The sequence below is a fragment of the Chiloscyllium plagiosum genome, unplaced genomic scaffold (genome assembly GCF_037043375.1).
Source record: "Chiloscyllium plagiosum isolate Xiang-an unplaced genomic scaffold, Cpla_swu_hap1 HiC_scaffold_35, whole genome shotgun sequence".
Lineage (NCBI taxonomy): Eukaryota > Metazoa > Chordata > Chondrichthyes > Orectolobiformes > Hemiscylliidae > Chiloscyllium > Chiloscyllium plagiosum.
In genome coordinates, this window is record NW_028270173.1 from 29,350,570 (window position 1) to 29,363,170 (window position 12,601).

Sequence of the window (12,601 nt, forward strand, 5' to 3'; positions counted from 1 at the left end):
GGGCAGAACTCCGCCCTAGCCATGGAGGCCGGGGCTGAAATCCAAGTCACCCACCCACCGCGGCTACTCGTCAGAAGCACTCAGATCCTCTGGGAGTTCAGCATGGTAATGAAGTAAGAGAAACAACTGCCAGCAAGATAACATGTTCTTTCAGCTCAGCCTGTTACCCACATCTAGCTCTCAGTGTTCATCTGCTCCCCCAGCTGTCACGCTCCAAGTTAAAATAAACCTCTTCCCAACGTTAATATGTTTTCCTCCCTCTTTTCGCGGGATTGTCGCTCCTAAATGGTTTGAAGGTCGGGCAACATTGGGTCCCTTACATAAAAGGGACCTATGTGCCAACTCCCCAATGCCAATCCTGATAGGATTGCCCTGGCGTGGGCTATTTGTAACCAAGCTGCTGCAAGAATCCCAGGCATTAGGTCATAGAGGTAATCGTTTTTTCTCAGACAAAACTGACAAAACTGTTCATTTCACTTCTGTCTATTAGCGATCACTATTGACAGTGGTCAGTTGAGATGGTACCAAAGAAATACGTTGGGTTTCTGATTGGCCAAGAGGATAAGGACGCGCCCAGTAATTAATGGGGCGAGTAAGAGCACTCGAAGGTAGGGTCATGTCTTAATTAATTCTTTCACAGACTACGTTACCCATTCGTAATTGATGGTTAAACTGTGGGCTGGGGCCATTTCGAGGATGACACTGTGGGTCTGGAGTCACGTGTAGGTCAAAGTCAGGCAATGATGGCAGATTTCCTTCTCTAGAGGGCATCAGTGGTGGTCACCATCACCAGCAGTGAGTGAATTTGAGGACTGGTCTCCCAGTGAGACAAATGCAAGAAACCGAGTTTTGAGAAGATTTGTAGCACAGGTTGAGGTTCTGGATGTAGGTTTGCTCGCTGAGCAGGAAGGTTCATTTTCAGACGTTTCGTCAGCATACTGGGTAACGTCATCAGTGAGCCTCCGGATGAAGCACTGGTGGTGTGGCCTGCTTTCTATTCATATGTTTGAGTTTCCTAGGGTAAGTGATGTCATTTCCTGTGGTGACATCATTTCCTGTGGTGATGTCTTTCCTGTTCTTTCTCTCAGGGAGTGGTAAATGGGATCCAAGTTAATGTGTTTGTTGATAGAGTTCCGGCTGACTATGATCCATGAACATCAACTAGCCACAAAACGACATGACCCACTCTCACTAATATCCTTACACATGGATAAGGAAGGACACCACTTCAATTGGGACAACACATCCATCCTAGGACAAGCCAAACAAAGACATGCACAAGGATTCCTAGGAGCATGGCATTCCAACCGGAACTCTATCCACAAACACATTGACTTGGACCCGATTTACCATACCCTGAGAAAAAGAACAGGAAATAATATCACCCCAGGAAATGATGTCACCACAGGAAATGACATCACCATCCCAAGGAAACCTAAACACATAAATACAAAGCAGGTCATAACACCAGTGCTTCATTGGAGGCTTACTGATGATGTTACCTCGTATGGTGACGAAACGTCTGAAAACCAACCTTCCAGCTCAGTGGGCAAACCTACATCCAGCAAGAAACCGAACTATGATGCTGCAACCGTTGCTGGCTCATCCTCCTCAGCCCCCCCCCCCCCCCCCCCCCCCAGTGTATAGTGGCTGGGATAGTCCCACAAACCTGTCTGAACGCTATCCCCAGGGAATGTAACCTGCCTCCAATACTGCAGACAAAGTGCAGACATTTCTCAGAGTCACCGCCTGTTTCACTCCAAGAAGCATCATAATTGACCCTCTTTGCCTCAGTTCATTAACAGTGCGTAAGACCACAAGACACTGGAGAAGGAGTAAGCCATTCAGCCCATCAAGGCTGCTGTGCCATTCAAAGAGATCATGTCCAACCTGACAATCCTCAACTTCACTCTCCTGCCTTTTTTCACCGTAACCCTTGATTCCGTCACTGATTACAAAATCTCTCTCTCTCAGCCTTGAACGCACTTCATGACACAGCCCTGCTAGCTCTCTGTGATAAAGAATTCCACAGATTCACTCCCGTCTGAGAGAGGAAATTCCTCCTCATCATCATCTCTGTCTTAAATGGGTGGCCCCTTATTGCCCTCTGTGCTCAATGCTACTACTATGTGACGGTTACAACGCTCTTGGGGATTTCCCGAACTCATTTCCTGTCTCATTACACATTACCAAATCCAAAACTTGTCTCCCTGGTTGGACCAACAACACATTATCTAAGAAACTACCTTGACTACACTCGATGAATACTTCCTCATGGCTATCTTTGCCAATTTCACTTTCCCAATCTTTGTGAAGATTAAAGTTACCCATGATTAGCACTATCTGCTGATTGATTCCCTATCCTACAGAACAGCTATTGTTAGCTGGCATGGCCTACAGATTTCCTCCCACCAGTGACCCCTTTCCCTAGTTACTTTGGACCTTCACCTGTTTGAATCCGCCATCATGCAATCAGAGATCATTTCCTGCTATCGCACTTCGAGTTTCAGGGTCATACAGCACGGAAACAGACCCTTCGGTCCAACCAGTCCATGCCGACCATGTTCCCAAATCAAACCACTGAACAATCTTGGTTATCCGAACATGGGTTTTCCGACTTTCGGGATTATCCAAACAAGATCGCGAGGTCCCGTAAATGCTTCCTTTGTTTACGATCTGAACAAAGTGCTTCCCGCTCGTCTTTTTTGGATAATCAAGGTTGCTCTGTCGTTCCACCTGCCTGCTCCTGGCCTGTATCTATCTGAACCTTTGCTATCCATGAACGTATCCAAATGTCTTTTAACTGTTGTAACTCTACCTGCACTCACGACGTCCTCTGGCAGTTTCTTCCACACATGAACCACTTTGTGAAAAAAAAGTTGCCCCTCATGTCTTTTATAAATCTTTCTTCTCCCACCTTAAAAAAATATGTCCATTAGTTTTGAACTCCACCATCCTAGGGAAAAGACCTTTGCCCCTCATGATCTTACCTATGCCCCTCATGATTTAACAAAACTCAAACCCCTTAAAACATTGCCCTCTGGTCTTGAGATCCCCCAGTTTTGGGAAAAGACCCTTATGATTTTATAAACCTCGATAAGGTCACCTCTCAACCTTCCAGTGAAAAAGATCCCAGCCTATCCAGCCTCTCCTTTTAACTCAAACTCTCCAATCCCAGCAACATCCTGGTAAATCCCTTCTGAGCCCCCTCCAGCTTAATAATATCTTTCCTGTAACAGGGAGACCAGAACTGGACACAGTATTCCAGAAGAGGCCTCACCAATGTCCTGTACAACCTCAACATGGCATCCCAACTCCTATACTCATTGGTCTGAGCAATGAGGGCAAGCGTGCTAAGCAACTTCTTAACCACATTGTCTACTTGTGACGCAAATTTCAAAGAATTCTGTACCTGAGCCTCTAGGTCCCTCTGTTCCACAACACCACACTTTTCCATCTTGGACCAACAAAGCTACCCCACCTCCTCTCCTTTCTGCCAGTCCTTTCGAAAAGTCACAACTGAAAATTAATTTCCAATTTCAATCACCTTGTAACCACGTCTCGGAAATGGCTATAAGATCTTGCACATTAACCACTGTCTGGGCCATTAATTCATTTATTTTTTTTCTGAATGCTGCTTGCATTTAAGTAAAGAACCATTAATTTTGCTTTTTTACGAAGTTTCCCCCTTTGACCCCATTTGTTCCTATCCCACTCTGGGTAACGTTATCCAAATCAACTGAACTGCGAGGCCATCACATTGTTTTTCTGCTGAGCCCTCTGCACCTCGAATTATTTTAAAGCCTTCTGCAGAACCCCAGTTGTTCAATTTACCTGAATACCGGTCCCAGCTGGTTTCGGGTGAAGCACATTCAAGTTGAACAGCTCCCTTCTACCCAGCCAGTGTCCCACGAACTGAAACCCAGTCCACCCACACCAAATCACCCGTTTAACTCCTCGACTTTACCGATCCTGAGCTAATTTGCCCGCGGCTCAGAAAGTAATCAAAGAACGAAAGAGGGTACAGCACAGGGGCAGGGCCTTTCCCTCCAGGCCTGTGCCGAACATCATGCCCTAACTGAACTCCAACACAAACCATCTGCCCTTATTCGGCCCGTACCCCTCTACTCCCTCCCTGTTCAGGTAACCATCCAGATGCCTCCTAAATGTTCCAGGCTCCTATCACTCTCTGCGTGAAAACCTTCCCTCGCACATCTCCATTAAACACCCCCCCCCCTCTCACCCTGAACCTGTGGCCCCCTTGTAATTGAAACTTCAACCCCTGTCTCCACCTCTCGTGATTGTGGAGCCATTTATCAGGTCTCCTCCCGGCCGCCATCTTTCCAGTGAAAACCATCCTGGCCTATTTAACCTCTCCTCACAGCCGATGCCCTGGAGAGCAGGCAACATCCTGGTGAACCTTTTCTGCGCGCTCTCTCTCTCTCTCTTTCTCCAAAGCTTCCGATGTCCGTGTGGCGACCAAAACTGCACACAATACTCTGAACGCGGCCTAACAAGCAGCAACATGGTTTGCTAACTTTTGTACTCCATGCCCCGGCCAATGAAGGCAAGCGTTCCATAATCACCTTGACCACACGTGTTGCCCTTTTAGGGAACTGTGGGCCTGAACGCTTAGACCCGGCTGTATGTTAGTGTTCCTGGGGGTTTCTGCCATTTACAGTCTAATTCACACCCAAATGGGATCCTCCAAAATGCCTCATCTCGCATTTGTCTGGAGATTATTACCTCAGAGGTTTGCTGAAAGACTTTGGACGGTTGGGAGCTGAACTGAAGAAAAAAAAAACAGTTGAGGTACCCAATCCTTTACCCGAAATAGTTTTCGTGGAGTGGGGAGCGTTATTTTGGCGTGTGAACTGGTGAGCTGACTCCACCCGCACTCGACCGCACCCCCACCGTCACTCAGGTGTGGCCCAGCACCAGCAGGCGTGCATGGTGTCTCAGCCTTGGTACTGCTCACACCCGGGTCTGCTGCTCGGTAAGACTTTCTTTATTTCACTGTGAAGACGGCATTTATTCCGAAATCCGAAAAACTCCAAATTCCAAACAACGACTGCCCCGCCCCCCCCCCAAAAGGATTTCGGATGAAGGATTGCTTACCTGTACGTTCCAATCCTATCAACATTAACAGCACCATAAAGAAAGCACCCTTTTATGGCTTAGCGCTTTTGAACCGAAATGAGGAAGAAATGTTTTGACATCGGGAGACTTGCGAGGATGGTTACATGGTTTGAAAGGTTTCTGCCTGTTGCTTGCCCTGTTTGCGTCGACACTGGTCCCAGCAATGTGCGGACAACCTGGCATCGAGATTATTACAAGGTGAAGCAGATAGGTTTGTGGACCAGGGACTAGTTATCAATCCCAATAACCTGTCTGCCAACAAGCGGGGGAGGGAGGTGATGGCCGAGTGGTATTATTGCTAGACTGTTAATCTAGAGACCCAGGTGATGTTCCGGGGATCTGGGTTCGAATCCCACCACAGCAGAAATTGAAATCAATACAAGTCTGGAATTAATTGTCTAATGATGACCAGGAACCAATTGATTGGGGAAAAAAACCCATCTGGGTCACTAATCCCGTTCAGGGAGAGAAATGGCCACCCTTACCTGGTCCGGCCTACATGTGACTCCAGACCCACAGCAATGAGGTTAACTCTTAAGTGCCCTCTGGGGTAATTAGGGATGGGCAATAACTGCAGGCTTGGCCAGCGATGCCCTCATGCGGTGTGCATGGTTACAGGGGTTGGTTAAATATGACAGGGAGAGAGGGAAGCTGGCAGATCTGCAGTAACTCTTCCTCAGTTCGCTGCGGTTAGGCACTTTAAACCAGATGAAAGCCAGCATCCCCTTCCTTCAGCAGACACTGTAAGCTGTGTCTTTGATTTGGACAAGTCAGGGACATTCCTCAGTAAGCCTGCTATGCCTGCAGTCCAGATTGACTGCATTTGAGAGCGTATGAGTGCTAACTCCTGCTTCTTTTTATCCTTTGACAAATGGATGAAAAGTTATTAAAACACACACAATGCCATCTTTCAGCTCTCCTCCTACAAAGCCAGAAACACTTTATCGAGCAAGAGGCTCACTGTGGCTTGAACGTATCTATTGGGCATTAAGAAGCAGACTGGTTCTCTAACTGCCTATCCCCTCAATCTCTGCACTTGCCTCAAGGACTCAGTCCCCAAGCTGTCACCAGCTCAAACACCTGGCCCATTGGCCACACTGCTGCCACATAGGAAACACAGAAGGCAACTGGCAAACGACAGTACTGATAACAGACAGATGTGTCTGTGTGTGTGTTTGTGTGTGTGTCTGTGTGTGTTTGTGTCTGTGTGTGTGTGTTTGTGTGTGTGTGTGTGTGTGTGTGTTTGTGTCTGTGTGTGTGTGTTTGTGTGTGTGTGTCTGTGTGTGTGTTTGTGTGTCTGTGTGTGTGTGTGTTTGTGTGTGTGTGTCTGTGTGTGTGTGTGTTTGTGTGTGTCTGTGTGTGTGTGTCTGTGTGTGTGTGTTTGTGTGTGTCTGTGTGTGTGTGTCTGTGTGTGTGTGTTTGTGTGTGTCTCTGTGTGTGTGTCTGTGTGTGTCTGTGTGTGTGTGTTTGTGTCTGTGTGTGTATGTTTGTGTGTGTGTGTCTGTTTGTGTGTGTGTTTGTCTGTGTCTGTGTTTGTGTGTGTGTCTGTGTGTGTGTGTTTGTGTCTGTGTGTGTGTTTGTGTCTGTGTGTGTGTGCGTGTGTGTGTGAGAGAGAGAGAGTTTGAGAGTCCAGACTCTGCCTTTGTTTGATGTACCTTCCAGTGTGCAGGAACAACATTAAAAGGAGACGTGACTGCAGATGGGGGAGAGATTGTACATAGTGAGGCAGAAGGAGGATGTTCAAGGGAAAACATATCTTACTGCAGATATGGGGAGGGGATGTTGGGGGTAAATATCTTACTGCAGATATGGGGAGGGGGTGTTGGGGGTAAATATCTTACTGCAGATATGGGGAGGGGGTGATGGGGGTAAATATCTTACTGCAGATATGGGGAGGGGGTGTTGGGGGTAAATATCTTACTGCAGATATGGGGAGGGGGTGTTGGGGGTAAATATCTTACTGCAGATATGGGGAGGGGATGTTGGGGGTAAATATCTTACTGCAGATATGGGGAGGGGGTGTTGGGGGTAAATATCTTACTGCAGATATGGGGAGGGGGTGTTGGGGGTAAATATCTTACTGCAGATATGGGGAGGGGGTGTTGGGGGTAAATATCTTACTGCAGATATGGGGAGGGGATGTTGGGGGTAAATATCTTACTGCAGATATGGGAGGGGGTGTTGGGGGTAAATATCTTACTGCAGATATGGGAGGGGATGTTGGGGGTAAATATCTTACTGCAGATATGGGGAGGGGGTGATGGGGGTAAATATCTTACTGCAGATATGGGGAGGGAGTGTTGGGGGTAAATATCTTACTGCAGATATGGGGAGGGGGTGTTGGGGGTAAATATCTTACTGCAGATATGGGGAGGGGGTGTTGGGGGTAAATATCTTACTGCAGATATGGGAGGGGATGTTGGGGGTAAATATCTTACTGCAGATATGGGGAGGGGGTGTTGGGGGTAAATATCTTACTGCAGATATGGGGAGGGGGTGTTGGGGTAAATATCTTACTGCAGATATGGGGAGGGGATGTTGGGGGTAAATATCTTACTGCAGATAGGGGGAGGGGGTGTTGTGGGTAAATATCTTACTGCAGATATGGGGAGGGTATATTGGGGGTAATTTATGGGGAGGGGATGTTGGGGGTAAATATCTTACTGCAGATATGGGGAGGGTATATTGGGGGTAATTATCTTACTGCAGATATGGGGAGGGGGTGTTGGGGTAAATATCTTACTGCAGATATGGGGAGGGGATGTTGGGGGTAAATATCTTACTGCAGATATGGGGAGGGGGTGTTGGGGGTAAATATCTTACTGCAGATAGGGGAGGGGATGTTGGGGGTAAATATCTTACAGCAGATAGGGGAGGGGGTGTTGGGGGTAAATATCTTACTGCAGATATGGGGAGGGGGTGTTGGGGGTAAATATCTTACTGCAGATAGGGGAGGGGATGTTGGGGGTAAATATCTTACTGCAGATATGGGGAGGGGGTGTTGGGGGTAAATATCTTACTGCAGATATGGGGAGGGGGTGTTGGGGGTAAATATCTTACTGCAGATATGGGGAGGGGATGTTGGGGGTAAATATCTTACTGCAGATATGGGGAGGGGATGTTGGGGGTAAATATCTTACTGCAGATATGGGGAGGGGGTGTTGGGGGTAAATATCTTACTGCAGATATGGGGAGGGGATGTTGGGGGTAAATATCTTACTGCAGATATGGGGAGGGGGTGTTGGGGGTAAATATCTTACTGCAGATATGGGGAGGGGATGTTGGGGGTAAATATCTTACTGTAGATATGGGGAGGGGATGTTGGGGGTAAATATCTTACTGCAGATATGGGGAGGGGATGTTGGGGGTAAATATCTTACTGTAGATATGGGGAGGGGATGTTGGGGGTAAATATCTTACTGCAGATATGGGGAGGGGATGTTAGGGGTAAATATCTTACTGCAGATATGGGGAGGGGTTGTTGGGGGTAAATATCTTACTGCAGATATGGGGAGGGGATGTTGGGGGTAAATATCTTACTGCAGATAGAGGAGGGGATGTTGGGGGTAAATATCTTACTGCAGATATGGGGAGAGGGTGTTGGGGGTAAATATCTTACTGCAGATATGGGGAGGGGGTGTTGGGGGTAAATATCTTACTGCAGATAGGGGAGGGGATGTTGGGAGTAAATATCTTACTGCAGATATGGGGAGGGGATGTTGGGGGTAAATATCTTACTGCAGATAGTGGAGGGGATGTTGGGGGTAAATATCTTACTGCAGATATGGGGAGGGGATGTTGGTTGTAAATATCTTACTGCAGATAGGGGAGGGGATGTTGGGAGTAAATATCTTACTGCAGATAATGGGAGTGGATGTTGGGGGTAAATATCTTACTGCAGATAGAGGAGGGGATGTTGGGGGTAAATATCTTACTGCAGATATGGGAGGGGGTGTTGGGGGTAAATATTTTACTGCAGATATGGGGAGGGGTGTTGGGGGTAAATATCTTACTGCAGATATGGGGAGGGTATATTGGGGGTAAATATCTTACTGCAGATATGGGAGGGGATGTTGGGGGTAAATAGCTTACTGCAGATATGGGGAGGGGATGTTGAGGGGTAAATATCTTACTGCAGATATGGGGAGTGGTGTTGGGGGTAAATATCTTACTGCAGATATGGGGAGGGGGCGTTGAGGGGTAAATACGTTACAGTAAATATGGGGAGAGGATGTTGAGGGATAAATATCGTAGATATGGGGAGGGGGTGTTGAGGGGTAAATACCTTCCAGTAGAGAAAGGGGGAGTTGTGGGAAAAATATCTTACAGCAGATAATGAGATGAGTATTTGAGGGAAAAATACCTTCCAGCAGATAGGTGGGGATAAGAGTTGAGGGGAAAATATCTTACCAGTAGACCAGGGGATGGAATAAAGAGGAGGGCAATGAAGCACATTGCACTTGTATGGGTTAGACACCAATTCTTCCCCTGAGGTTGCTGGGTGGGGGTTTATTTCCATTAACTGCATTCTTGTAAGTGCCTAACAGGAATGTTTTGCGTGTAGCTGTGTCTCTTTGATTGCACGGCTGTCTGTATGTGACTGCTATGTAGCGTGTTTGTCCCTACATCAATGTTAGTGTTAATCTGGCTTTGTCTCTGTGCTTCTGCGTTGGTGTCTCCCTCTATCTGTCTGCCTCAGCATGTCTCGCTCAGTCATTCTATCAGCATTTCCTTGGATTTCTGCCCTGTCAAATATTAATAATTTGCCTGAGTACACCCCCTCCTCTCTGCACACCCCCAGCCCCTGTGATGTCCGTCTATTTCTGTGTCCCACCTCATGCCTGCAGACCCCTCTCTAGGTTTCTGCCCATGTCTTTCCCTCTGTCAGCAACTTGCATTTGTACATGGAAACATCCGCAGGCACTTGTCAGAACAATAACTCGAGAGACAGATGAAGAACAATTGGAGAGGGTCTCAGCCATGACTGCAGGCTCAGACTGAGACATTGGAAGAATGGTCAACACTTCAAAGGCATCTGGTTGGGTACGTGAATAGGAAGGGCTCAGAGAGATACGGGCCACGTGCTGGCAGGTGGGACTAGATTGGGTTGGGATATCTGGTCGGCATGGACGGGTTGGACCGAAGGGTCTGTTTCCGTGCTGTACATCTCTATGACTCTATTTTATGCCTCAGTTTCACTGCGTGCGTTTCTATTTGGCTACATCTTGGATTGTCTCTGTATTTTTCAGGTTACATCTTCCGACATTCCCACCTGTCTCCCTCCAACCTGTAGGTGCCTGACTTTCAGCCCTTCAACTTTAGTGGCTGCACCCTCTGTCACCTCAGCCCTAAACTCTGGATTGCTGTTCCCCAATCTCGTTAGCTCTCTCTCCCTCCTCCTTCCAGATATTGCTTCTGACCTGTCCCTTTGCTCAGGTTTTGGCCCTGACATGTGGGTGCTCAGATTTCCATTGATGGTCGCTCCTGTGAATTACTCTGAAGAGGCTTCCCGGTGTTAAGTTACCAGGTAAATGCAGTTGTCTGCAATGCAGATTTGGTTTGTTATCTCTTTATTGTACGTATGAGGGACCGACTTTTCAAAGTGTATTTCCTCATTCTGGACAAACCATTTCAAAACGTTTGTTCGATCGCCTTATTCTTCGATAGGAACACGTTAGCGACAGCTCAGGATAATGACAGCAACTCGTTGGGGTCCCCAGCTTCATGTCACTGACGTCAGCTGACATCAGCTTGAAACGAATTTCACGAAGATATTCCCAGGAATTGTTTCTTTTCGATTCTCATTTCCTCTTATTAGGATCGGAGAGAGTCGAATCTCAGCAAATTCATCAACTGAAGGTCTCAGAATTAGATTAGGTCCTATTGACTGGGGCCGATCAGGGACTAACCTCATTTTGAGACTATTGATCGATGAGAGATGGGTTCAATCTCACACGAAGCCCATCGACTGGGGACTGACTGGGACAAATTTCACATCGAGTCCAATAACTGAGTACTGATGGGAGATCATTTCACGTCAAGCTCATTAACTGGGGGCTGATAGGGCCTGACCCCCAACCCGATCCTGTGAATTACTCCTGTGTTAGGTCACTACATAAATTAAGGTTGTATATCTATGGGGAGTCCCCTGCCCAGTAGGAGTGGTCAAGGTTTCCTCACTGAATGTTCTTAAAGCTGAGATAGTTCCTTTACTGTTCAAAAATTGATCTAAGGGTTATGGTGAGTGGGCGGGTTAGTGGAGCGGAGTCCACGAAAAGGTCAGCCATGACCTTATTAAATGGCAGAGCAGGCTCGACGGGGGCCAGACGGCCTAGTCCTGCTCTGAGTTCTTACGATACAGGCCCTCAGCCCAGTCTACTGGAGACTGATGGGGGTTAATCTCACATGGAGCCCATCGACTGAAACTAACCCATGCTCCCAAACTTTAGGCATCGCATGCGGGGGAGGGTACGGGGAGGACTTCCTTGTGGCTCTGCACCAGAACCTGTCGGCCATTAACAGGACCAGGCAGCAGGCAGGTGGAGGGGTGTCATGGCTGCCAAATATCTGCCCCCCCCCCCTTCCACAGCAATGTTTGCGCCTGGCTATCTTTGAAGAGGGAGCACAGTATACACCCATAGTCTCAGTGCTGTCAGAGAGAGAGAGGTGGGGAGAGTGCTTTACCTTCCCTTCCAATTCCATTTTGATTTAGCCCTTTCCCCCCTCTCCCTCACTTCTGATGGTCTGCACTGGCCTTAATGTCATGAGTGTGGTGCTGGAAAAGCACAGCAGATCAGGCAGCATCCGAGGAGCAGGAGAAACCACGGTTTGGGCAATGCCTTTATGGGGACTGACAGGGGAGTGTTGCATCCTGCACCCTTCAACAGGGGCTAATTTCAGATTGAACCCATTGATTGAGGACTGATGGGGGCTTGGCTCATCCTGTATACACTGACTGGTGGCCCAACCTCTCACAGAGTCCATCAACTGAGGATGGACTCATACAGTCATAGAGATGTACAACACGGAAACAGACCCTTCGGTCCAACCCGTCCGTGCCGACCAGATATCCTATCCTAACCTAATCCCATCTGCCAGCATTTGGCCATATCCCTCTAAACCCTTCCTATTCATATACCCATCCAGATGCCTCTTAAATGTTGCAATTGTACCAGCCTCCACCACATCCTCTGGCAGCTCATTCCATACACGCACCACCCTCTGGGTGAAAAAGTTGCCCCTTGCATCCCTTTTAAATCTTTCCCCTCTCATCTTAAACCTTTGCCCACTTTGGACTCCCCCACCCTGGAGAAAAGGCCTTGCCTATTTACCCTATCCATGACCCTTACAATTTTGTAAACCTCTATAAGGTCACCCCTCAGCCTCCGACGCTCCAGGGAAAACAGCCCCAGCCTGTTCAGCCTCTCCCTGTAGCTCAAACCCTCCAACCCTGGCAACATCC